The following is a 23,108-nucleotide window of genomic DNA, read 5'->3' on the forward strand; positions in this document are numbered from 1 at the left end:
TGCGTGGAGGGGAAGGGAGCTCAGAGGGAATGGGGAGGGCCACCGCGAGCGTGGGGGAGGGAGGTGAGGATGGCAGCGGAGCCCCAGCTGAGAGGTTGAAGTTAGGGTTAGTTTTGAGAGGCAGGAAGAGGGTGGATGGGATCCCTTGGAAAAGTGGAGGCGAGGTCCTAGGAAGGGTCGGGCCTGTGCGAGTGCGGGGAGCGTGGAGGCGGGCAGGCACCCCTTGCCCCCCGAGCGTGCGTGGGGGTTGCGTGGGTGCAGGGGAAGGGAGGCCGGAGGGAATGGAGAGGGACACGGAGAGCCTGGGGCCCTGCGGGGAGGTTGTGAGGGGCATTCTAGGGGATAGGTTCAAGGTAGGTTTTGGTGGCTGCTGCGGTGGTGGTTTTTGTTGTTGGTTTTTGATTTTTGGTTGGTTGTTGTGAAGGGGGAAGAGGGTGGAGGATGAGGATCCCTTAGCGAATGGGAGCGGAAGGATGTCAGGAAAGGAGCCCAGAGGGGTTCCTGTGGGAATGGGCCAGGGCAGCTGGGAGGGGCTTGTGGGTAGTGCCTGAACAGAGGGGAAGGGAGAGCTGAAGGGAGTGCTGAGGGCCAGGGGAGCAGGGGGGACTGAGGTAAGGCTGTCAGTGGAGTTCCAGCAGACAGGTTCAAGTGAGGTGTTTTTTGTTGTGGTTTTTGGCTTGCTGTGTGTGTTTGTTCATTTGATTGTTTGTTTGAGAAAGGGGTAGAGGGGTGGGTAGGTTGGATGCCTTTGAGATGATGGGGAAAGTTTCCAGGAAGGGGGGGGGTGGGTGGGGGCAGAGAGGGGCGAGGGGGGCGGGGACGCGGTTGTGCAGAGCGCCTGCGTGGGGGTTGCGTGCGTGCCGTGGCGTGCGAGGGGGTTGCGTGAGTGCCGTGGCGTGCGTTTGGGTTGCGTGCGTGCCGGGGAAGGGAGCCCCCGGAGCGACTGCTGAGGGACACCGCGGAGAGCGAGCATGGGTGAAGGAGCTGAGGGCGTGAGCAGGGCTGCAGCGGGCAGGTCCAAGGTAGGTTTGTGTTTATCTTTTTGAGAAGGGAAGAGGGTGCCTAGGATGCTTGGGAAAAGGGGAGGGAAGGTCCCAGGAAGTGTTTGGGGGAAAGGTGCGTGTTTGGGGAGGGACCGGCTTCAGTGCAGGGCAGGTATGGGGGTTGAGTGCAGGAGGGTTAGCTGCGTGGAGGGGAAGGGAGCTCAGAGGGAATGGGGAGGGCCACCGCGAGCGTGGGGGAGGGAGGTGAGGATGGCAGCGGAGCCCCAGCTGAGAGGTTGAAGTTAGGGTTAGTTTTGAGAGGCAGGAAGAGGGTGGATGGGATCCCTTGGAAAAGTGGAGGCGAGGTCCTAGGAAGGGTTGGGCCTGTGCGAGTGCGGGGAGCGTGGAGGCGGGCAGGCACCCTTTGCCCCCCGAGCGTGCGTGGGGGTTGCGTGGGTGCAGGGGAAGGGAGGCCTGAGGGAATGGAGTGGGACACGGAGAGCCTGGGGCCCTGCGGTGCTGTTGTGAGGGGCATTCTAGGGGATAGGTTCAAGGTAGGTTTTTGTGGCTGCTGCGGTGGTGGTGGTGGTGGGTGGCGGTGGTGGTTTTTGTTGTGGGTTTTTGGCTTTTGTTTGGTTGTTGTGAAGGGGGAAGAGGGCGGAGCATGAGGACCCCTTAGCGAATGGGAGCGGAAGGATGTCAGGAAAGGAGCCCAGAGGGGTTCCTGTGGGAATGGGCCAGGGCAGCTGGGAGGGGCTTGTGGGTAGTGCCTGAACAGAGGGGAAGGGAGAGCTGAAGGGAGTGCTGAGGGCCAGGGCGAGCAGGGGGGGACTGAGGTAAGGCTGTCAGCGGAGTTCCAGCAGACAGGTTCAAGTGAGGATGTTTTGGTTTTGGTTTTTGGCTTGGTGTGTGTGTGTGAGTTTGATTGTTTGTTTGAGAAGGGGGTAGAGGGGTGGGTAGATTGGATGCCTTTGAAGTGATGGGGAAAGTTCCCAGGAAGGGGGGGGGGGTGTGGGTGGGGGCAGGGAGGGCGAGGGGGGCGGGGACGCGGTTGTGCAGAGCGCGTGCGTGGGGGTTGCGTGCGTGCCGTGGCGTGCGTGGGGGTTGCGTGCGTGCCGGGGAAGGGAGTCCCCGGAGCGACTGCTGAGGGCCACCGCGGCGAGCGAGCGTGGGTGAAGGAGCTGAGGGTGTGAGCAGGGCTGCGGCGGGCAGGTCCAAGGTAGGTTTGTGTTTATCTTTGTGAGAAGGGAAGAGGGTGCCTAGGACGCTTGGGAAAAGGGGGATGGAAGGTCCCAGGAAGTGTTTGGGGGAAAGGTGCGTGTTTGGGGCGGGACGAGGGGGGCGGGGAGCGTCTTGGGGGCCGCGCAGGCGTGGGGGTTGGGTGCGTGCAGGGGAAGGGAGCGCGCAGGGACTGTGGAGGGCCACCGCGAGCGTGGGGGCGGGAGGTGAGGATGGCAGCGGAGCCCCAGCTGAGAGGTTGAAGTTAGGGTTCGTTTTGAGAGGCAGGAAGAGGGTGGATGGGATCCCTTGGAAAAGTGGAGGCGAGGTCTAGGAGAGGTCCTAGGAAGGGTTGGGCCTGTGCGGGTGCGGGGAGCGTGGAGGCGGGCGGGCACCCCTTGCCCCCAGAGCGTGCGTGGGGGTTGCGTGGGTGCAGGGGAAGGGAGGCCGGAGGGAATGGAGAGGGACACGGAGAGCCTGGGGCCCTGCGGTGCGGTTGTGAGGGGCATTCTAGGGGATAGGTTCAAGGTAGGTTTTTGTGGCTGCTGCGGTGGTGGTGGTGGTGGGTGGCGGTGGTGGTTTTTGTTGTGGGTTTTTGGTTTTTGGTTGGTTGTTGTGAAGGGGGAAGAGGGTGGAGGATGAGGACCCCTTAGCAAATGGGAGCGGAAGGATGTCAGGAAAGGAGCCCAGAGGGGTTCCTGTGGGAATGGGCCAGGGCAGCTGGGAGGGGCTTGTGGGTAGTGCCTGAACAGAGGGGAAGGGAGAGCTGAAGGGAGTGCTGAGGGCCAGGGCGAGCAGGGGGGGACTGAGGTAAGGCTGTCAGTGGAGTTCCAGCAGACAGGTTCAAGTGAGGTGTTTTTTGTTGTGGTTTTTGGCTTGCTGTGTGTGTTTGTTCGTTTGATTGTTTGTTTGAGAAGGGGGTAGAGGGGTGGGTAGGTTGGATGCCTTTGAGCTGATGGGGAAAGTTCCCAGGAAGGGGGGGGGTGTGGGTGGGGGCAGAGAGGGGCGAGGGGGGCGGGGACGCGGTTGTGCAGAGCGCCTGCGTGGGGGTTGCGTGCGTGCCGTGGCGTGCGTGGGGGTTGCGTGCGTGCAGGGGAAGGGAGCCCCCGGAGCGACTGCTGAGGGACACCGCGGCGAGCGAGCATGGGTGAAGGAGCTGAGGGTGTGAGCAGGGCTGCAGCGGGCAGGTCCAAGGTAGGTTTGTGTTTATCTTTTTGAGAAGGGAAGAGGGTGCCTAGGATGCTTGGGAAAAGGGGAGGGAAGGTCCCAGGAAGTGTTTGGGGGAAAGGTGCGTGGTTGGGGAGGGACCGGCTTCAGTGCAGGGCAGGTATGGGGGTTCAGTGCAGGAGGGTTAGCTGCGTGGAGGGGAAGGGAGCTCAGAGGGAATGGGGAGGGCCACCGCGAGCGTGGGGGAGGGAGGTGAGGATGGCAGCGGAGCCCCAGCTGAGAGGTTGAAGTTAGGGTTAGTTTTGAGAGGCAGGAAGAGGGTGGATGGGATCCCTTGGAAAAGTGGAGGCGAGGTCCTAGGAAGGGTCGGGCCTGTGCGAGTGCGGGGAGCGTGGAGGCGGGCAGGCACCCCTTGCCCCCCGAGCGTGCGTGGGGGTTGCGTGGGTGCAGGGGAAGGGAGGCCGGAGGGAATGGAGAGGGACACGGAGAGCCTGGGGCCCTGCGGGGAGGTTGTGAGGGGCATTCTAGGGGATAGGTTCAAGGTAGGTTTTGGTGGCTGCTGCGGTGGTGGTTTTTGTTGTTGGTTTTTGATTTTTGGTTGGTTGTTGTGAAGGGGGAAGAGGGTGGAGGATGAGGATCCCTTAGCGAATGGGAGCGGAAGGATGTCAGGAAAGGAGCCCAGAGGGGTTCCTGTGGGAATGGGCCAGGGCAGCTGGGAGGGGCTTGTGGGTAGTGCCTGAACAGAGGGGAAGGGAGAGCTGAAGGGAGTGCTGAGGGCCAGGGGAGCAGGGGGGACTGAGGTAAGGCTGTCAGTGGAGTTCCAGCAGACAGGTTCAAGTGAGGTGTTTTTTGTTGTGGTTTTTGGCTTGCTGTGTGTGTTTGTTCATTTGATTGTTTGTTTGAGAAGGGGGTAGTGGGTGGGTAGGTTGGATGCCTTTGAGCTGATGGGGAAAGTTTCCAGGAAGCGGGGGGGTGTGGGTGGGGGCAGAGAGGGGCGAGGGGGGCGGGGACGCGGTTGTGCAGAGCGCCTGCGTGGGGGTTGCGTGCGTGCCGTGGCGTGCGAGGGGGTTGCGTGAGTGCCGTGGCGTGCGTTTGGGTTGCGTGCGTGCCGGGGAAGGGAGCCCCCTGAGCGACTGCTGAGGGACACCGCGGAGAGCGAGCATGGGTGAAGGAGCTGAGGGCGTGAGCAGGGCTGCAGCGGGCAGGTCCAAGGTAGGTTTGTGTTTATCTTTTTGAGAAGGGAAGAGGGTGCCTAGGATGCTTGGGAAAAGGGGAGGGAAGGTCCCAGGAAGTGTTTGGGGGAAAGGTGCGTGTTTGGGGAGGGACCGGCTTCAGTGCAGGGCAGGTATGGGGGTTGAGTGCAGGAGGGTTAGCTGCGTGGAGGGGAAGGGAGCTCAGAGGGAATGGGGAGGGCCACCGCGAGCGTGGGGGAGGGAGGTGAGGATGGCAGCGGAGCCCCAGCTGAGAGGTTGAAGTTAGGGTTAGTTTTGAGAGGCAGGAAGAGGGTGGATGGGATCCCTTGGAAAAGTGGAGGCGAGGTCCTAGGAAGGGTTGGGCCTGTGCGAGTGCGGGGAGCCTGGAGGCGGGCAGGCACCCTTTGCCCCCCGAGCGTGCGTGGGGGTTGCGTGGGTGCAGGGGAAGGGAGGCCTGAGGGAATGGAGAGGGACACGGAGAGCCTGGGGCCCTGCGGTGCTGTTGTGAGGGGCATTCTAGGGGATAGGTTCAAGGTAGGTTTTTGTGGCTGCTGCGGTGGTGGTGGTGGTGGGTGGCGGTGGTGGTTTTTGTTGTGGGTTTTTGGCTTTTGTTTGGTTGTTGTGAAGGGGGAAGAGGGCGGAGGATGAGGACCCCTTAGCGAATGGGAGCGGAAGGATGTCAGGAAAGGAGCCCAGAGGGGTTCGTGTGGGAATGGGCCAGGGCAGCTGGGAGGGGCTTGTGGGTAGTGCCTGAACAGAGGGGAAGGGAGAGCTGAAGGGAGTGCTGAGGGCCAGGGCAAGCAGGGGGGGACTGAGGTAAGGCTGTCAGTGGAGTTCCAGCAGACAGGTTCAAGTGAGGATGTTTTGGTTTTGGTTTTTGGCTTGGTGTGTGTGTGTGAGTTTGATTGTTTGTTTGAGAAGGGGGTAGAGGGGTGGGTAGATTGGATGCCTTTGAAGTGATGGGGAAAGTTCCCAGGAAGGGGGGGGGGGTGTGGGTGGGGGCAGGGAGGGCGAGGGGGGCGGGGACGCGGTTGTGCAGAGCGCGTGCGTGGGGGTTGCGTGCGTGCCGTGGCGTGCGTGGGGGTTGCGTGCGTGCCGGGGAAGGGAGTCCCCGGAGCGACTGCTGAGGGCCACCGCGGCGAGCGAGCGTGGGTGAAGGAGCTGAGGGTGTGAGCAGGGCTGCGGCGGGCAGGTCCAAGGTAGGTTTGTGTTTATCTTTGTGAGAAGGGAAGAGGGTGCCTAGGACGCTTGGGAAAAGGGGGATGGAAGGTCCCAGGAAGTGTTTGGGGGAAAGGTGCGTGTTTGGGGCGGGACAAGGGGGGCGGGGAGCGTCTTGGGGGCCGCGCAGGCGTGGGGGTTGGGTGCGTGCAGGGGAAGGGAGCGCGCAGGGACTGTGGAGGGCCACCGCGAGCGTGGGGGCGGGAGGTGAGGATGGCAGCGGAGCCCCAGCTGAGAGGTTGAAGTTAGGGTTCCTTTTGAGAGGCAGGAAGAGGGTGGATGGGATCCCTTGGAAAAGTGGAGGCGAGGTCTAGGAGAGGTCCTAGGAAGGGTTGGGCCTGTGCGGGTGCGGGGAGCGTGGAGGCGGGCGGGCACCCCTTGCCCCCAGAGCGTGCGTGGGGGTTGCGTGGGTGCAGGGGAAGGGAGGCCGGAGGGAATGGAGAGGGACACGGAGAGCCTGGGGCCCTGCGGTGCGGTTGTGAGGGGCATTCTAGGGGATAGGTTCAAGGTAGGTTTTTGTGGCTGCTGCGGTGGTGGTGGTGGTGGGTGGCGGTGGTGGTTTTTGTTGTGGGTTTTTGGCTTTTGTTTGGTTGTTGTGAAGGGGGAAGAGGGCGGAGGATGAGGACCCCTTAGCGAATGGGAGCGGAAGGATGTCAGGAAAGGAGCCCAGAGGGGTTCCTGTGGGAATGGGCCAGGGCAGCTGGGAGGGGCTTGTGGGTAGTGCCTGAACAGAGGGGAAGGGAGAGCTGAAGGGAGTGCTGAGGGCCAGGGCGAGCAGGGGGGGACTGAGGTAAGGCTGTCAGCGGAGTTCCAGCAGACAGGTTCAAGTGAGGATGTTTTGGTTTTGGTTTTTGGCTTGGTGTGTGTGTGTGAGTTTGATTGTTTGTTTGAGAAGGGGGTAGAGGGGTGGGTAGGTTGGATGCCTTTGAAGTGATGGGGAAAGTTCCCAGGAAGGGGGGGGGTGTGGGTGGGGGGAAGGGAGGGGCGAGGGGGGCGGGGACGCGGTTGTGCAGAGCGCGTGCGTGGGGGTTGCGTGCGTGCCGTGGCGTGCGTGGGGGTTGCGTGCGTGCCGGGGAAGGGAGTCCCCGGAGCGACTGCTGAGGGCCACCGCGGCGAGCGAGCGTGGGTGAAGGAGCTGAGGGTGTGAGCAGGGCTGCGGCGGGCAGGTCCAAGGTAGGTTTGTGTTTATCTTTGTGAGAAGGGAAGAGGGTGCCTAGGACGCTTGGGAAAAGGGGGATGGAAGGTCCCAGGAAGTGTTTGGGGGAAAGGTGCGTGTTTGGGGCGGGACGAGGGGGGCGGGGAGCGTCTTGGGGGCCGCGCAGGCGTGGGGGTTGGGTGCGTGCAGGGGAAGGGAGCGCGCAGGGACTGTGGAGGGCCACCGCGAGCGTGGGGGCGGGAGGTGAGGATGGCAGCGGAGCCCCAGCTGAGAGGTTGAAGTTAGGGTTCGTTTTGAGAGGCAGGAAGAGGGTGGATGGGATCCCTTGGAAAAGTGGAGGCGAGGTCTAGGAGAGGTCCTAGGAAGGGTTGGGCCTGTGCGGGTGCGGGGAGCGTGGAGGCGGGCGGGCACCCCTTGCCCCCAGAGCGTGCGTGGGGGTTGCGTGGGTGCAGGGGAAGGGAGGCCGGAGGGAATGGAGAGGGACACGGAGAGCCTGGGGCCCTGCGGTGCGGTTGTGAGGGGCATTCTAGGGGATAGGTTCAAGGTAGGTTTTTGTGGCTGCTGCGGTGGTGGTGGTGGTGGGTGGCGGTGGTGGTTTTTGTTGTGGGTTTTTGGCTTTTGTTTGGTTGTTGTGAAGGGGGAAGAGGGCGGAGGATGAGGACCCCTTAGCGAATGGGAGCGGAAGGATGTCAGGAAAGGAGCCCAGAGGGGTTCCTGTGGGAATGGGCCAGGGCAGCTGGGAGGGGCTTGTGGGTAGTGCCTGAACAGAGGGGAAGGGAGAGCTGAAGGGAGTGCTGAGGGCCAGGGCGAGCAGGGGGGGACTGAGGTAAGGCTGTCAGCGGAGTTCCAGCAGACAGGTTCAAGTGAGGATGTTTTGGTTTTGGTTTTTGGCTTGGTGTGTGTGTGTGAGTTTGATTGTTTGTTTGAGAAGGGGGTAGAGGGGTGGGTAGGTTGGATGCCTTTGAAGTGATGGGGAAAGTTCCCAGGAAGGGGGGGGGTGTGGGTGGGGGGAAGGGAGGGGCGAGGGGGGCGGGGACGCGGTTGTGCAGAGCGCGTGCGTGGGGGTTGCCTGCGTGCCGTGGCGTGCGTGCCGGGGAAGGGAGTCCCCGGAGCGACTGCTGAGGGCCACCGCGGCGAGCGAGCGTGGGTGAAGGAGCTGAGGGTGTGAGCAGGGCTGCGGCGGGCAGGTCCAAGGTAGGTTTGTGTTTATCTTTGTGAGAAGGGAAGAGGGTGCCTAGGACGCTTGGGAAAAGGGGGATGGAAGGTCCCAGGAAGTGTTTGGGGGAAAGGTGCGTGTTTGGGGCGGGACAAGGGGGGCGGGGAGCGTCTTGGGGGCCGCGCAGGCGTGGGGGTTGGGTGCGTGCAGGGGAAGGGAGCGCGCAGGGACTGTGGAGGGCCACCGCGAGCGTGGGGGCGGGAGGTGAGGATGGCAGCGGAGCCCCAGCTGAGAGGTTGAAGTTAGGGTTCCTTTTGAGAGGCAGGAAGAGGGTGGATGGGATCCCTTGGAAAAGTGGAGGCGAGGTCTAGGAGAGGTCCTAGGAAGGGTTGGGCCTGTGCGGGTGCGGGGAGCGTGGAGGCGGGCGGGCACCCCTTGCCCCCAGAGCGTGCGTGGGGGTTGCGTGGGTGCAGGGGAAGGGAGGCCGGAGGGAATGGAGAGGGACACGGAGAGCCTGGGGCCCTGCGGTGCGGTTGTGAGGGGCATTCTAGGGGATAGGTTCAAGGTAGGTTTTTGTGGCTGCTGCGGTGGTGGTGGTGGTGGGTGGCGGTGGTGGTTTTTGTTGTGGGTTTTTGGCTTTTGTTTGGTTGTTGTGAAGGGGGAAGAGGGCGGAGGATGAGGACCCCTTAGCGAATGGGAGCGGAAGGATGTCAGGAAAGGAGCCCAGAGGGGTTCCTGTGGGAATGGGCCAGGGCAGCTGGGAGGGGCTTGTGGGTAGTGCCTGAACAGAGGGGAAGGGAGAGCTGAAGGGAGTGCTGAGGGCCAGGGCGAGCAGGGGGGGACTGAGGTAAGGCTGTCAGCGGAGTTCCAGCAGACAGGTTCAAGTGAGGATGTTTTGGTTTTGGTTTTTGGCTTGGTGTGTGTGTGTGAGTTTGATTGTTTGTTTGAGAAGGGGGTAGAGGGGTGGGTAGGTTGGATGCCTTTGAAGTGATGGGGAAAGTTCCCAGGAAGGGGGGGGGTGTGGGTGGGGGGAAGGGAGGGGCGAGGGGGGCGGGGACGCGGTTGTGCAGAGCGCGTGCGTGGGGGTTGCGTGCGTGCCGTGGCGTGCGTGGGGGTTGCGTGCGTGCCGGGGAAGGGAGTCCCCGGAGCGACTGCTGAGGGCCACCGCGGCGAGCGAGCGTGGGTGAAGGAGCTGAGGGTGTGAGCAGGGCTGCGGCGGGCAGGTCCAAGGTAGGTTTGTGTTTATCTTTGTGAGAAGGGAAGAGGGTGCCTAGGACGCTTGGGAAAAGGGGGATGGAAGGTCCCAGGAAGTGTTTGGGGGAAAGGTGCGTGTTTGGGGCGGGACGAGGGGGGCGGGGAGCGGCTTGGGGGCCGCGCAGGCGTGGGGGTTGGGTGCGTGCAGGGGAAGGGAGCGCGCAGGGACTGTGGAGGGCCACCGCGAGCGTGGGGGCGGGAGGTGAGGATGGCAGCGGAGCCCCAGCTGAGAGGTTGAAGTTAGGGTTCGTTTTGAGAGGCAGGAAGAGGGTGGATGGGATCCCTTGGAAAAGTGGAGGCGAGGTCTAGGAGAGGTCCTAGGAAGGGTTGGGCCTGTGCGGGTGCGGGGAGCGTGGAGGCGGGCGGGCACCCCTTGCCCCCAGAGCGTGCGTGGGGGTTGCGTGGGTGCAGGGGAAGGGAGGCCGGAGGGAATGGAGAGGGACACGGAGAGCCTGGGGCCCTGCGGGGAGGTTGTGAGGGGCATTCTAGGGGATAGGTTCAAGGTAGGTTTTGGTGGCTGCTGCGGTGGTGGTGGTGGTGGGTGGCGGTGGTGGTTTTTGTTGTGGGTTTTTGGCTTTTGTTTGGTTGTTGTGAAGGGGGAAGAGGGCGGAGGATGAGGACCCCTTAGCGAATGGGAGCGGAAGGATGTCAGGAAAGGAGCCCAGAGGGGTTCGTGTGGGAATGGGCCAGGGCAGCTGGGAGGGGCTTGTGGGTAGTGCCTGAACAGAGGGGAAGGGAGAGCTGAAGGGAGTGCTGAGGGCCAGGGCGAGCAGGGGGGGACTGAGGTAAGGCTGTCAGCGGAGTTCCAGCAGACAGGTTCAAGTGAGGATGTTTTGGTTTTGGTTTTTGGCTTGGTGTGTGTGTGTGAGTTTGATTGTTTGTTTGAGAACGGGGTAGAGGGGTGGGTAGGTTGGATGCCTTTGAAGTGATGGGGAAAGTTCCCAGGAAGGGGGGGGGGTGTGGGTGGGGGGAAGGGAGGGGCGAGGGGGGCGGGGACGCGGTTGTGCAGAGCGCGTGCGTGGGGGTTGCGTGCGTGCCGTGGCGTGCGTGGGGGTTGCGTGCGTGCCGGGGAAGGGAGTCCCCGGAGCGACTGCTGAGGGCCACCGCGGCGAGCGAGCGTGGGTGAAGGAGCTGAGGGTGTGAGCAGGGCTGCGGCGGGCAGGTCCAAGGTAGGTTTGTGTTTATCTTTGTGAGAAGGGAAGAGTGTGCCTAGGACGCTTGGGAAAAGGGGGATGGAAGGTCCCAGGAAGTGTTTGGGGGAAAGGTGCGTGTTTGGGGCGGGACGAGGGGGGCGGGGAGCGTCTTGGGGGCCGCGCAGGCGTGAGGGTTGGGTGCGTGCAGGGGAAGGGAGCGCGCAGGGACTGTGGAGGGCCACCGCGAGCGTGGGGGCGGGAGGTGAGGATGGCAGCAGAGCCCCAGCTGAGAGGTTGAAGTTAGGGTTCGTTTTGAGAGGCAGGAAGAGGGTGGATGGGATCCCTTGGAAAAGTGGAGGCGAGGTCTAGGAGAGGTCCTAGGAAGGGTTGGGCCTGTGCGGGTGCGGGGAGCGTGGAGGCGGGCGGGCACCCCTTGCCCCCAGAGCGTGCGTGGGGGTTGCGTGGGTGCAGGGGAAGGGAGGCCGGAGGGAATGGAGAGGGACACGGAGAGCCTGGGGCCCTGCGGGGAGGTTGTGAGGGGCATTCTAGGGGATAGGTTCAAGGTAGGTTTTGGTGGCTGCTGCGGTGGTGGTGGTGGTGGGTGGCGGTGGTGGTTTTTGTTGTGGGTTTTTGGCTTTTGTTTGGTTGTTGTGAAGGGGGAAGAGGGCGGAGGATGAGGACCCCTTAGCGAATGGGAGCGGAAGGATGTCAGGAAAGGAGCCCAGAGGGGTTCGTGTGGGAATGGGCCAGGGCAGCTGGGAGGGGCTTGTGGGTAGTGCCTGAACAGAGGGGAAGGGAGAGCTGAAGGGAGTGCTGAGGGCCAGGGCGAGCAGGGGGGGACTGAGGTAAGGCTGTCAGCGGAGTTCCAGCAGACAGGTTCAAGTGAGGATGTTTTGGTTTTGGTTTTTGGCTTGGTGTGTGTGTGTGAGTTTGATTGTTTGTTTGAGAAGGGGGTAGAGGGGTGGGTAGGTTGGATGCCTTTGAAGTGATGGGGAAAGTTCCCAGGAAGGGGGGGCGGTGTGGGTGGGGGGAAGGGAGGGGCGAGGGGGGCGGGGACGCGGTTGTGCAGAGCGCGTGCGTGGGGGTTGCGTGCGTGCCGTGGCGTGCGTGGGGGTTGCGTGCGTGCCGGGGAAGGGAGTCCCCGGAGCGACTGCTGAGGGCCACCGCGGCGAGCGAGCGTGGGTGAAGGAGCTGAGGGTGTGAGCAGGGCTGCGGCGGGCAGGTCCAAGGTAGGTTTGTGTTTATCTTTGTGAGAAGGGAAGAGGGTGCCTAGGACGCTTGGGAAAAGGGGGATGGAAGGTCCCAGGAAGTGTTTGAGGGAAAGGTGCGTTTTTGGGGCGGGACTGGGGGAGCTGGGAGCGGCTTGGGGGCTGCGCAGGCGTGGGGGTTGGGTGCGTGCAGGGGAAGGGAGCGCGCAGGGACTGTGGAGGGCCACCGCGAGCGTGGGGGCGGGAGGTGAGGATGGCAGCGGAGCCCCAGCTGAGAGGTTGAAGTTAGGGTTCGTTTTGAGAGGCAGGAAGAGGGTGGATGGGATCCCTTGGAAAAGTGGAGGCGAGGTCTAGGAGAGGACCTAGGAAGGGTTGGGCCTGTGCGGGTGCGGGGAGCGTGGAGGCGGGCGGGCACCCCTTGCCCCCAGAGCGTGCGTGGGGGTTGCGTGGGTGCAGGGGAAGGGAGGCCGGAGGGAATGGAGAGGGACACGGAGAGCCTGGGGCCCTGCGGTGCGGTTGTGAGGGGCATTCTAGGGGATAGGTTCAAGGTAGGTTTTTGTGGCTGCTGCGGTGGTGGTGGTGGTGGGTGGCGGTGGTGGTTTTTGTTGTGGGTTTTTGGTTTTTGGTTGGTTATTGTGAAGGGGGAAGAGGGTGGAGGATGAGGACCCCTTAGCAAATGGGAGCAGAAGGATGTCAGGAAAGGAGCCCAGAGGGGTTCGTGTGGGAATGGGCCAGGGCAGCTGGGAGGGGCTTGTGGGTAGTGCCTGAACAGAGGGGAAGGGAGAGCTGAAGGGAGTGCTGAGGGCCAGGGCGAGCAGGGGGGGACTGAGGTAAGGCTGTCAGTGGAGTTCCAGCAGACAGGTTCAAGTGAGGTGTTTTTTGTTGTGGTTTTTGGCTTGCTGTGTGTGTTTGTTCCTTTGATTGTTTGTTTGAGAAGGGGGTAGAGGGGTGGGTAGGTTGGATGCCTTTGAGCTGATGGGGAAAGTTTCCAGGAAGGGGGGGGGTGTGGGTGGGGGCAGAGAGGGGCGAGGGGGGCGGGGACGCGGTTGTGCAGAGCGCCTGCGTGGGGGTTGCGTGCGTGCCGTGGCGTGCGTGGGCGTTGCGTGCGTGCCGGGGAAGGGAGCCCCCGGAGCGACTGCTGAGGGACACCTCGGCGAGCGAGCATGGGTGAAGGAGCTGAGGGTGTGAGCAGGGCTGCAGCGGGCAGGTCCAAGGTAGGTTTGTGTTTATCTTTTTGAGAAGGGAAGAGGGTGCCTAGGATGCTTGGGAAAAGGGGAGGGAAGGTCCCAGGAAGTGTTTGGGGGAAAGGTGCGTGGTTGGGGAGGGACCGGCTTCAGTGCAGGGCAGGTATGGGGGTTGAGTGCAGGAGGGTTAGCTGCGTGGAGGGGAAGGGAGCTCAGAGGGAATGGGGAGGGCCACCGCGAGCGTGGGGGAGGGAGGTGAGGATGGCAGCGGAGCCCCAGCTGAGAGGTTGAAGTTAGGGTTAGTTTTGAGAGGCAGGAAGAGGGTGGATGGGATCCCTTGGAAAAGTGGAGGCGAGGTCCTAGGAAGGGTTGGGCCTGTGCGAGTGCGGGGAGCGTGGAGGCGGGCAGGCACCCCTTGCCCCCCGAGCGTGCGTGGGGGTTGCGTGGGTGCAGGGGAAGGGAGGCCGGAGGGAATGGAGAGGGACACGGAGAGCCTGGAGCCCTGCGGGGAGGTTGTGAGGGGCATTCTAGGGGATAGGTTCAAGGTAGGTTTTGGTGGCTGCTGCGGTGGTGGTGTTGGTTTTTGTTGCTGGTTTTTGGTTTTTGGTTGGTTGTTGTGAAGGGGGAAGAGGGTGGAGGATGAGGACCCCTTAGCAAATGGGAGCAGAAGGATGTCAGGAAAGGAGCCCAGAGGGGTTCCTGTGGGAATGGGCCAGGGCAGTTGGGAGGGGCTTGTGGGTAGTGCCTGAACAGAGGGGAAGGGAGAGCTGAAGGGAGTGCTGAGGGCCAGGGGAGCAGGGGGGGACTGAGGTAAGGCTGTCAGTGGAGTTCCAGCAGACAGGTTCAAGTGAGGTGTTTTTTGTTGTGGTTTTTGGCTTGCTGTGTGTGTTTGTTCGTTTGATTGTTTGTTTGAGAAGGGGGTAGAGGGGTGGGTAGGTTGGATGCCTTTGAGCTGATGGGGAAAGTTTCCAGGAAGGGGGGGGTGTGGGTGGGGGCAGAGAGGGGCGAGGGGGGCGGGGACGCGGTTGTGCAGAGCGCCTGCGTGGGGGTTGCGTGCGTGCCCGGGAAGGGAGCCCCCGGAGCGACTGCTGAGGGACACCGTGGTGAGCGAGCATGGGTGAAGGAGCTGAGGGTGTGAGCAGGGCTGCAGCGGGCAGGTCCAAGGTAGGTTTGTGTTTATCTTTTTGAGAAGGGAAGAGGGTGCCTAGGATGCTTGGGAAAAGGGGAGGGAAGGTCCCAGGAAGTGTTTGGGGGGAAGGTGCGTGGTTGGGGAGGGACCGGCTTCAGTGCAGGGCAGGTATGGGGGTTGAGTGCAGGAGGGTTAGCTGCGTGGAGGGGAAGGGAGCTCAGAGGGAATGGGGAGGGCCACCGCGAGCGTGGGGGAGGGAGGTGAGGATGGCAGCGGAGCCCCAGCTGAGAGGTTGAAGTTAGGGTTAGTTTTGAGAGGCAGGAAGAGGGTGGATGGGATCCCTTGGAAAAGTGGAGGCGAGGTCCTAGGAAGGGTTGGGCCTGTGCGAGTGCGGGGAGCGTGGAGGCGGGCAGGCACCCCTTGCCCCCCGAGCGTGCGTGGGGGTTGCGTGGGTGCAGGGGAAGGGAGGCCGGAGGGAATCGAGAGGGACACGGAGAGCCTGGGGCCCTGCGGGGAGGTTGTGAGGGGCATTCTAGGGGATAGGTTCAAGGTAGGTTTTGGTGGCTGCTGCGGTGGTGGTTTTTGTTGTTGGTTTTTGGTTTTTGGTTGGTTGTTGTGAAGGGGGAAGAGGGTGGAGGATGAGGACCCCTTAGCACATGGGAGCAGAAGGATGTCAGGAAAGGAGCCCAGAGGGGTTCGTGTGGGAATGGGCCAGGGCAGCTGGGAGGGGCTTGTGGGTAGTGCCTGAACAGAGGGGAAGGGAGAGCTGAAGGGAGTGCTGAGGGCCAGGGGAGCAGGGGGGGACTGAGGTAAGGCTGTCAGTGGAGTTCCAGCAGCAGACAGGTTCAAGTGAGGTGTTTTTTGTTGTGGTTTTTGGCTTGCTGTGTGTGTTTGTTCGTTTGATTGTTTGTTTGAGAAGGGGGTAGAGGGGTGGGTAGGTTGGATGCCTTTGAGCTGATGGGGAAAGTTTCCAGGAAGCGGGGGGGTGTGGGTGGGGGCAGAGAGGGGCGAGGGGGGCGGGGACGCGGTTGTGCAGAGCACCTGCGTGGGGGTTGCGTGCGTGCCGTGGCGTGCGAGGGGGTTGCGTGCGTGCCGTGGCGTGCGTGGGGGTTGCGTGCGTGCCAGGGAAGGGAGCCCCCGGAGCGACTGCTGAGGGACACCTAGGCGAGCAAGCATGGGTGAAGGAGCTGAGGGCGTGAGCAGGGCTGCAGCGGGCAGGTCCAAGGTAGGTTTGTGTTTATCTTTTTGAGAAGGGAAGAGGGTGCCTAGGATGCTTGGGAAAAGGGGAGGGAAGGTCCCAGGAAGTGTTTGGGGGAAAGGTGCGTGGTTGGGGAGGGACTGGCTTCAGTGCAGGGCAGGTATGGGGGTTGAGTGCAGGAGGGTTAGCTGCGTGGAGGGGAAGGGAGCTCAGAGGGAATGGGGAGGGCCACCGCGAGCGTGGGGGAGGGAGGTGAGGATGGCAGCGGAGCCCCAGCTGAGAGGTTGAAGTTAGGGTTAGTTTTGAGAGGCAGGAAGAGGGTGGATGGGATCCCTTGGAAAAGTGGAGGCGAGGTCCTAGGAAGGGTTGGGCCTGTGCGAGTGCGGGGAGCGTGGAGGCGGGCAGGCACCCCTTGCCCCCCGAGCGTGCGTGGGGGTTGCGTGGGTGCAGGGGAAGGGAGGCCGGAGGGAATGGAGAGGGACACGCAGAGCCTGGGGCCCTGCGGGGAGGTTGTGAGGGGCATTCTAGGGGATAGGTTCAAGGTAGGATTTGGTGGCTGCTGCTGTGGTGGTGGTTTTTGTTGTTGCTTTTTGGTTTTTGGTTGGTTGTTGTGAAGGGGGAAGAGGGTGGAGGATGAGGATCCCTTAGCAAATGGGAGCGGAAGGATGTCAGGAAAGGAGCCCAGAGGGGTTCCTGTGGGAATGGGCCAGGGCAGCTGGGAGGGGCTTGTGGGTAGTGCCTGAACAGAGGGGAAGGGAGAGCTGAAGGGAGTGCTGAGGGCCAGGGCGAGCAGGGGGGGACTGAGGTAAGGCTGTCAGTGGAGTTCCAGCAGACAGGTTCAAGTGAGGTGTTTTTTGTTGTGGTTTTTGGCTTGCTGTGTGTGTTTGTTCGTTTGATTGTTTGTTTGAGAAGGGGGTAGAGGGGTGGGTAGGTTGGATGCCTTTGAGCTGATGGGGAAAGTTTCCAGGAAGGGGGGGGGTGTGGGTGGGGGCAGAGAGGGGCGAGGGGGGCGGGGACGCGGTTGTGCAGAGCGCCTGCGTGGGGGTTGCGTGCGTGCCGTGGCGTGCGTGGGGGTTGCGTGCGTGCCAGGGAAGGGAGCCCCCGGAGCGACTGCTGAGGGACACCGCGGCGAGCGAGCATGGGTGAAGGAGCTGAGGGCGTGAGCAGGGCTGCAGCGGGCAGGTCCAAGGTAGGTTTGTGTTTATCTTTTTGAGAAGGGAAGAGGGTGCCTAGGATGCTTGGGAAAAGGGGAGGGAAGGTCCCAGGAAGTGTTTGGGGGAAAGGTGCGTGGTTGGGGAGGGACCGGCTTCAGTGCAGGGCAGGTATGGGGGTTGAGTGCAGGAGGGTTAGCTGCGTGGAGGGGAAGGGAGCTCAGAGGGAATGGGGAGGGCCACCGCGAGCGTGGGGGAGGGAGGTGAGGATGGTAGAGGAGCCCCAGCTGAGAGGTTGAAGTTAGGGTTAGTTTTGAGAGGCAGGAAGAGGGTGGATGGGATCCCTTGGAAAAGTGGAGGCGAGGTCCTAGGAAGGGTTGGGCCTGTGCGAGTGCGGGGAGCGTGGAGGCGGGCAGGCACCCCTTGCCCCCCGAGCGTGCGTGGGGGTTGCGTGGGTGCAGGGGAAGGGAGGCCGGAGGGAATGGAGAGGGACACGGAGAGCCTGGGGCCCTGCGGGGAGGTTGTGAGGGGCATTCTAGGGGATAGGTTCAAGGTAGGTTTTGGTGGCTGCTGCGGTGGTGGTGGTTTTTGTTGTTGGTTTTTGGTTTTTGGTTGGTTGTTGTGAAGGGGGAAGAGGGTGGAGGATGAGGACCCCTTAGCACATGGGAGCAGAAGGATGTCAGGAAAGGAGCCCAGAGGGGTTCGTGTGGGAATGGGCCAGGGCAGCTGGGAGGGGCTTGTGGGTAGTGCCTGAACAGAGGGGAAGGGAGAGCTGAAGGGAGTGCTGAGGGCCAGGGGAGCAGGGGGGGACTGAGGTAAGGCTGTCAGTGGAGTTCCAGCGGACAGGTTCAAGTGAGGTGTTTTTTGTTGTGGTTTTTGGCTTGCTGTGTGTGTTTGTTCATTTGATTGTTTGTTTGAGAAGGGGGTAGAGGGGTGGGTAGGTTGGATGCCTTTGAGCTGATGGGGAAAGTTTCCAGGAAGGGGGGAGGTGTGGCTGGGGGCAGAGAGGGGCGAGGGGGCGGGGACGCGGTTGTGCAGAGCGCCTGCGTGGGGGTTGCGTGCGTGCCGTGGCGTGCGTGGGGGTTGCGTGCGTGCCAGGGAAGGGAGCCCCCGGAGCGACTGCTGAGGGACACCGCGGCGAGCGAGCATGGGTGAAGGAGCTGAGGGCGTGAGCAGGGCTGCAGCGGGCAGGTCCAAGGTAGGTTTGTGTTTATCTTTTTGAGAAGGGAAGAGGGTGCCTAGGATGCTTGGGAAAAGGGGAGGGAAGGTCCCAGGAAGTGTTTGGGGGAAAGGTGCGTGGTTGGGGAGGGACCGGCTTCAGTGCAGGGCAGGTATGGGGGTTGAGTGCAGGAGGGTTAGCTGCGTGGAGGGGAAGGGAGCTCAGAGGGAATGGGGAGGGCCACCGCGAGCATGGGGGAGGGAGGTGAGGATGGCAGCGGAGCCCCAGCTGAGAGGTTGAAGTTAGGGTTAGTTTTGAGAGGCAGGAAGAGGGTGGATGGGATCCCTTGGAAAAGTGGAGGCGAGGTCCTAGGAAGGGTTGGGCCTGTGCGAGTGCGGGGAGCGTGGAGGCGGGCAGGCACCCCTTGCCCCCCGAGCGTGCGTGGGGGTTGCGTGGGTGCAGGGGAAGGGAGGCCGGAGGGAATGGAGAGGGACACGGAGAGCCTGGGGCCCTGCGGGGAGGTTGTGAGGGGCATTCTAGGGGATAGGTTCAAGGTAGGTTTTGGTGGCTGCTGCGGTGGTGGTGGTTTTTGTTGTTGGTTTTTGGTTTTTGGTTGGTTGTTGTGAAGGGGGAAGAGGGTGGAGGATGAGGACCCCTTAGCACATGGGAGCGGAAGGATGTCAGGAAAGGAGCCCAGAGGGGTTCCTGTGGGAATGGGCCAGGGCAGCTGGGAGGGGCTTGTGGGTAGTGCCTGAACAGAGGGGAAGGGAGAGCTGAAGGGAGTGCTGAGGGCCAGGGGAGCAGGGGGGGTGTTCCAGCAGACAGGTTCAAGTGAGGTGTTTTTTGTTTTGGTTTTTGGCTTGCTGTGTGTGTTTGTTCGTTTGATTGTTTGTTTGAGAAGGGGGTAGAGGGGTGGGTAGGTTGGATGCCTTTGAGCTGATGGGGAAAGTTTCCAGGAAGGGGGGGGTGTGGGTGGGGGCAGAGAGGGGCGAGGGGGGCGGGGACGCGGTTGTGCAGAGCGCCTGCGTGGGGTTGCGTGCGTGCCGTGGCGTGCGTGGGGGTTGCGTGCGTGCCAGGGAAGGGAGCCCCCGGAGCGACTGCTGAGGGACACCGCGGCGAGCGAGCATGGGTGAAGGAGCTGAGGGCGTGAGCAGGGCTGCAGCGGGCAGGTCCAAGGTAGGTTTGTGTTTATCTTTTTGAGAAGGGAAGAGGGTGCCTAGGATGCTTGGGAAAAGGGGAGGGAAGGTCCCAGGAAGTGTTTGGGGGAAAGGTGCGTGGTTGGGGAGGGACCGGCTTCAGTGCAGGGCAGGTATGGGGGTTGAGTGCAGGAGGATTAGCTGCGTGGAGGGGAAGGGAGCTCAGAGGGAATGGGGAGGGCCACCGCGAGCATGGGGGAGGGAGGTGAGGATGGCAGCGGAGCCCCAGCTGAGAGGTTGAAGTTAGGGTTAGTTTTGAGAGGCAGGAAGAGGGTGGATGGGATCCCTTGGAAAAGTGGAGGCGAGGTCCTAGGAAGGGTTGGGCCTGTGCGAGTGCGGGGAGCGTGGAGGCGGGCAGGCACCCCTTGCCCCCCGAGCGTGCGTGGGGGTTGCGTGGGTGCAGGGGAAGGGAGGCCGGAGGGAGTGGAGAGGGACACGGAGAACCTGGGGCCCTGCGGGGAGGTTGTGAGGGGCATTCTAGGGGATAGGTTCAAGGTAGGTTTTGGTGGCTGCTGTGGTGGTGGTGGTTGGTGGTGGTGGTTTTTGTTGCTGGTTTTTGGTTTTTGGTTGGTTGTTGTGAAGAGGGAAGGGGGTGGAGGATGAGGATCCCTTAGCACATGGGAGCGGAAGGATGTCAGGAAAGGAGCCCAGAGGGGTTCGTGTGGGAATGGGCCAGGGCAGCTGGGAGGGGCTTGTGGGTAGTGCCTGAACAGAGGGGAAGGGAGAGCTGAAGGGAGTGCTGAGGGCCAGGGGAGCAGGGGGGGACTGAGGTAAGGCTGTCCGTGGAGTTCCAGCAGACAGGTTCAAGTGAGGTGTTTTTTGTTGTGGTTTTTGGCTTGCTGTGTGTGTTTGTTCGTTTGATTGTTTGTTTGAGAAGGGGGTAGAGGGGTGGGTAGGTTGGATGCCTTTGAGCTGATGGGGAAAGTTTCCAGGAAGCGGGGGGGTGTGGGTGGGGGCAGAGAGGGGCGAGGGGGGCGGGGACGCGGTTGTGCAGAGCGCCTGCGTGGGGGTTGCGTGCGTGCCGTGGCGTGCGTGGGGGTTGCGTGCGTGCCGGGGAAGGGAGCCCCAGGAGCGACTGCTGAGGGACACCGCGGCGAGCGAGCATGGGTGAAGGAGCTGAGGGCGTGAGCAGGGCTGCAGCGGGCAGGTCCAAGGTAGGTTTGTGTTTATCTTTTTGAGAAGGGAAGAGGGTGCCTAGGATGCTTGGGAAAAGGGGAGGGAAGGTCCCAGGAAGTGTTTGGGGGAAAGGTGCGTGGTTGGGGAGGGACCGGCTTCAGTGCAGGGCAGGTATGGGGGTTGAGTGCAGGAGGGTTAGCTGCGTGGAGGGGAAGGGAGCTCAGAGGGAATGGGGAGGGCCACCGCGAGCGTGGGGGCGGGAGGTGAGGATGGCAGCGGATTCCCAGCTATGTATAGATTTCTAAGGTATCTCCAGACTCTTCTCCATAGTGGCTGTACCAGTTTACATTCCCACCAGCAGTGCAGGAGGGTTCCCTTTTCTCCACAGCCCTTCCAGCACTTGTTCTTTGTGGTTTTATTAATGGTCATTCTGACTGGTGTGAGGTGATATATCATGGTTGTTTTGATTTGTATTTCTCTTATAATCAACGATGTTGAGCATTTTTTCATGTGTTTGTTGGCCGTCTGTGTATCTTCTTCGGAGAAATGTGTATTCAGGTCTTTTTCCCATTTTTCCATTGATTGATTGGTTTTTTTGCTGTTGGGTTGTATAAGTTGCTTATATATTCTAGAGATTAAGCCCTTGTCAGTTGCATCATTTGAAACTATCTTCTCCCATTCTGTAAGTTGTCTTTTTGTTTTGGGTTTCCTTTGCTGTTCAAAATCTTTTCAGTTTGATTAGGTCCCATGGGTTTATTTTTGCTCTAATTTCTATTGCTTTGGGAGACTGACCTGAGAAAACATTCATGATGTTGATGTCAGAGAGTGTTTTGCCTATGTTTTCTTCTAGGAGTTTGATGGTGTCCTGTCGTATATTTGTCTTTCAGCCATTTTGATTTTATTTTTGTGCATGGTATGAGGGTGTGTTCTAGTTTCATTGCTTTGAATGCAGCTGTCTAGGTTTCCCATCAATGCATGCTGAATAGACTTTCCTTTTCCCATTTTATGTTCTTGCCTCCCTTGTCAAAGATTAATTGACCATAGGTGTTAGGGTTTATTTCCGGATTCTCTATTCTGTTCCATTGGTCTGTCTGTCTGTTTTGATACCAGTACCACACTGTTTTGATGACTGTGGCTTTGTAGTATTTCTTGAAGTCTGGGAGAGTTATGCCTCCTGCTTGGTTTTTGTTTCTCAGGATTGCTTTGGCGATTCTGGGTCTTTTGTGGTTCCATATAAAATTTTGGATTGTTTGTTCTAGTTCTGTGAAAAATGTCATGGGTAATTTGATCGGGATTGCAATGAATCTGTAGATTGCTATGGGTAGTATGGCCATTTTTACAATATTGATTTTCCCAATCCAGGAAATTGGAACATCTTTCCATTTCTTTATATCTTCTTTGATTTCTTTGATGAAAGTTTTATAGTTCTTGGCATATAGGTCCTTTACCTCCTTGGTCAGGTGTATTCCGAGGTATTTGATTTTGTTTGGTGCAATTTTAAAAGGTATCATACTTTTGTATTCCTTTTCTAATGTTTCATTGCTGGTATACAGAAATGCAACTGACTTCTGAATGTTACTCTTATATCCTGCCACTTTGCTGAATTTATTAATCAGTTCAAGGAGTTTTGGGGTTGAGTCCTTAGGGTTTTCTAGGTATAGTATCATGTCATCTGCATACAGTGACAGTTTGATCTCTGCTCTTCCTATATGGATGCCTTTACTTCTTTTGTTTGTCTCATTGCTGTGGCTAAGACTTCCAAAACAATGTTGAAGAGCAGTGGTGAGAGTGGGCATCCCTGTCTTGTTCCAGATTTGAGGGAGAAGGCTTTCAGTTTTTCCCCCTTGAGTATTATATTCATTGTGGGTTTATCATAAATGGCTTTGATTATATTCAGGAATGTTCCCTCTATACCCACTTTGGCGAGGGTCTTGATCATGAATGGATGTTGAACTTTGTCAAATGCTTTTTCTGCATCTATTGAGATGATCATATGATTTTTGACTTTTTTTTTTGTGAATGTGGTGTATGATGCTGATTGATTTGCGTATGTTGAACCATCCTTGTGAACCTGGGATGAACCCTACCTGGTCATGGTGTATAATTTTTTTGATATGTTGTTGGATTCGGTTGGCTAAGATTTGGTTGAGAATTTTTGCATCTATACTCATCAATGATATTGGCTGATAGTTTTCTTTTTTGGTGGTATCTCTGTCTGGTTTTGGAATGAGGGTGATGGTGGCATCATAGAATGTCTTTGGCAGTATTCGTTCTTCTTCAACCTTTTGAAAGCGTTTAAGGAGGATGGGCACCAATTCCTCTTTATATGTTTGATAAAATTCGCCTGTGAATCCATCTGGTCCTGGACTTTTATTTGTAGGGAGTGATTTTATGACCTCTTCCATTTCATTTCTAGTGATGGGTCTGTTCAGTTGGTCTGTTTCTTCTTGATTCAGTTTTGGCAGGCTGTAAGATTCTAGAAAATTGTCCATTTCTTCCAGATTGTCAAACTTGTTGCCATATAGTTGTTCATAGTATTCTCTTATGGTTTTTTGTATTTCTGCAGTATCCGTTGTGATTTCTCCTTTTTCATTTATAATTTTGGTGATTTGGGTTCTTTCTCTCCTCTTTTTAGTGAGTCTGGCCAGGGGTTTGTCAATTTTGTTCACCGTTTCAAAGAACCAGCTCTTGGTTTTATTAATTTTCTCTATTGTTTTTTGAATCTCTATTTTATTGATTTCTTCATTGATCTTTATAATTTCCTTCCTTCTGCTGACTTTAGGACTTTTTTGTTCTTCTTTTTCTAATTCGTTTAGGTGGAGGGTTAAGTTGTCCATTTGGGATCTTTCTTCTTTTTTGAGAAAGGCCTGTATTGCTATAAATTTCCCTCTGAGCACTGCTTTCGCAGCATCCCATAGATTTTGAGAGGTTGTGTCTTCATTATCATTTGTTTCAAGGTAGTTTTTAATTTCCTTCTTGATTTCTTCATTGACCCATTGGTTTTTAAGTAGCATGTTGTTTAGTGTCCATGGAGTAGGTTTTTTCTCTTTGCTTTTCCCATGGTTGATTTCTAAGTTCATGGCATTGTGGTCAGAGAAGATACTTGAGATAATTTCTATGCTCCTAAATTTATTGAGATTCGCTTTATGTCCCAATATGTGATCGATTCTTGAGAATGTTCCATGAGCATTTGAAAAGAATGTGTATTCTGATTTTTTTGGATGTAGTGTCCTGAAGATATCAATGAAGTCTAACTTTTCTATTGTTTCCTTTAGGATCTCTGTTGCTT

General features: G+C 59.3%; 1 protein-coding gene across 6 annotated transcripts in view; it reads left to right on the forward strand.

Annotated features, from left to right (window-relative positions):
- Window positions 1-1,426: 1,426 nt before the first annotated feature.
- Window positions 1,427-23,108, forward strand: part of LOC146398983 (uncharacterized) — a 97,465-nt gene continuing 75,783 nt past the window's right edge. The window contains exon 1 of one of the 6 annotated variants that reach the window (XM_084980948.1): window positions 1,427-1,537. The gene's annotated coding sequence lies outside the window, so the exon portion shown is untranslated. Of the gene's footprint in view, window positions 1,538-3,271; window positions 3,396-11,537; window positions 11,708-18,559; window positions 18,684-19,761; window positions 19,858-23,108 lie in introns of those variants that run through there. The other 5 variants (XM_084980947.1, XM_084980945.1, XM_084980950.1 and 2 more) reach the window with 5 other exon arrangements.

The sequence above is a fragment of the Sus scrofa genome, chromosome 10 (genome assembly GCF_054392235.1).
Source record: "Sus scrofa isolate SSC_HxYL_T2T_F1_AM1 chromosome 10, Sscrofa_HxYL_maternal_Yorkshire_Landrace_v2.0, whole genome shotgun sequence".
Taxonomy (NCBI): domain Eukaryota; kingdom Metazoa; phylum Chordata; class Mammalia; order Artiodactyla; family Suidae; genus Sus; species Sus scrofa.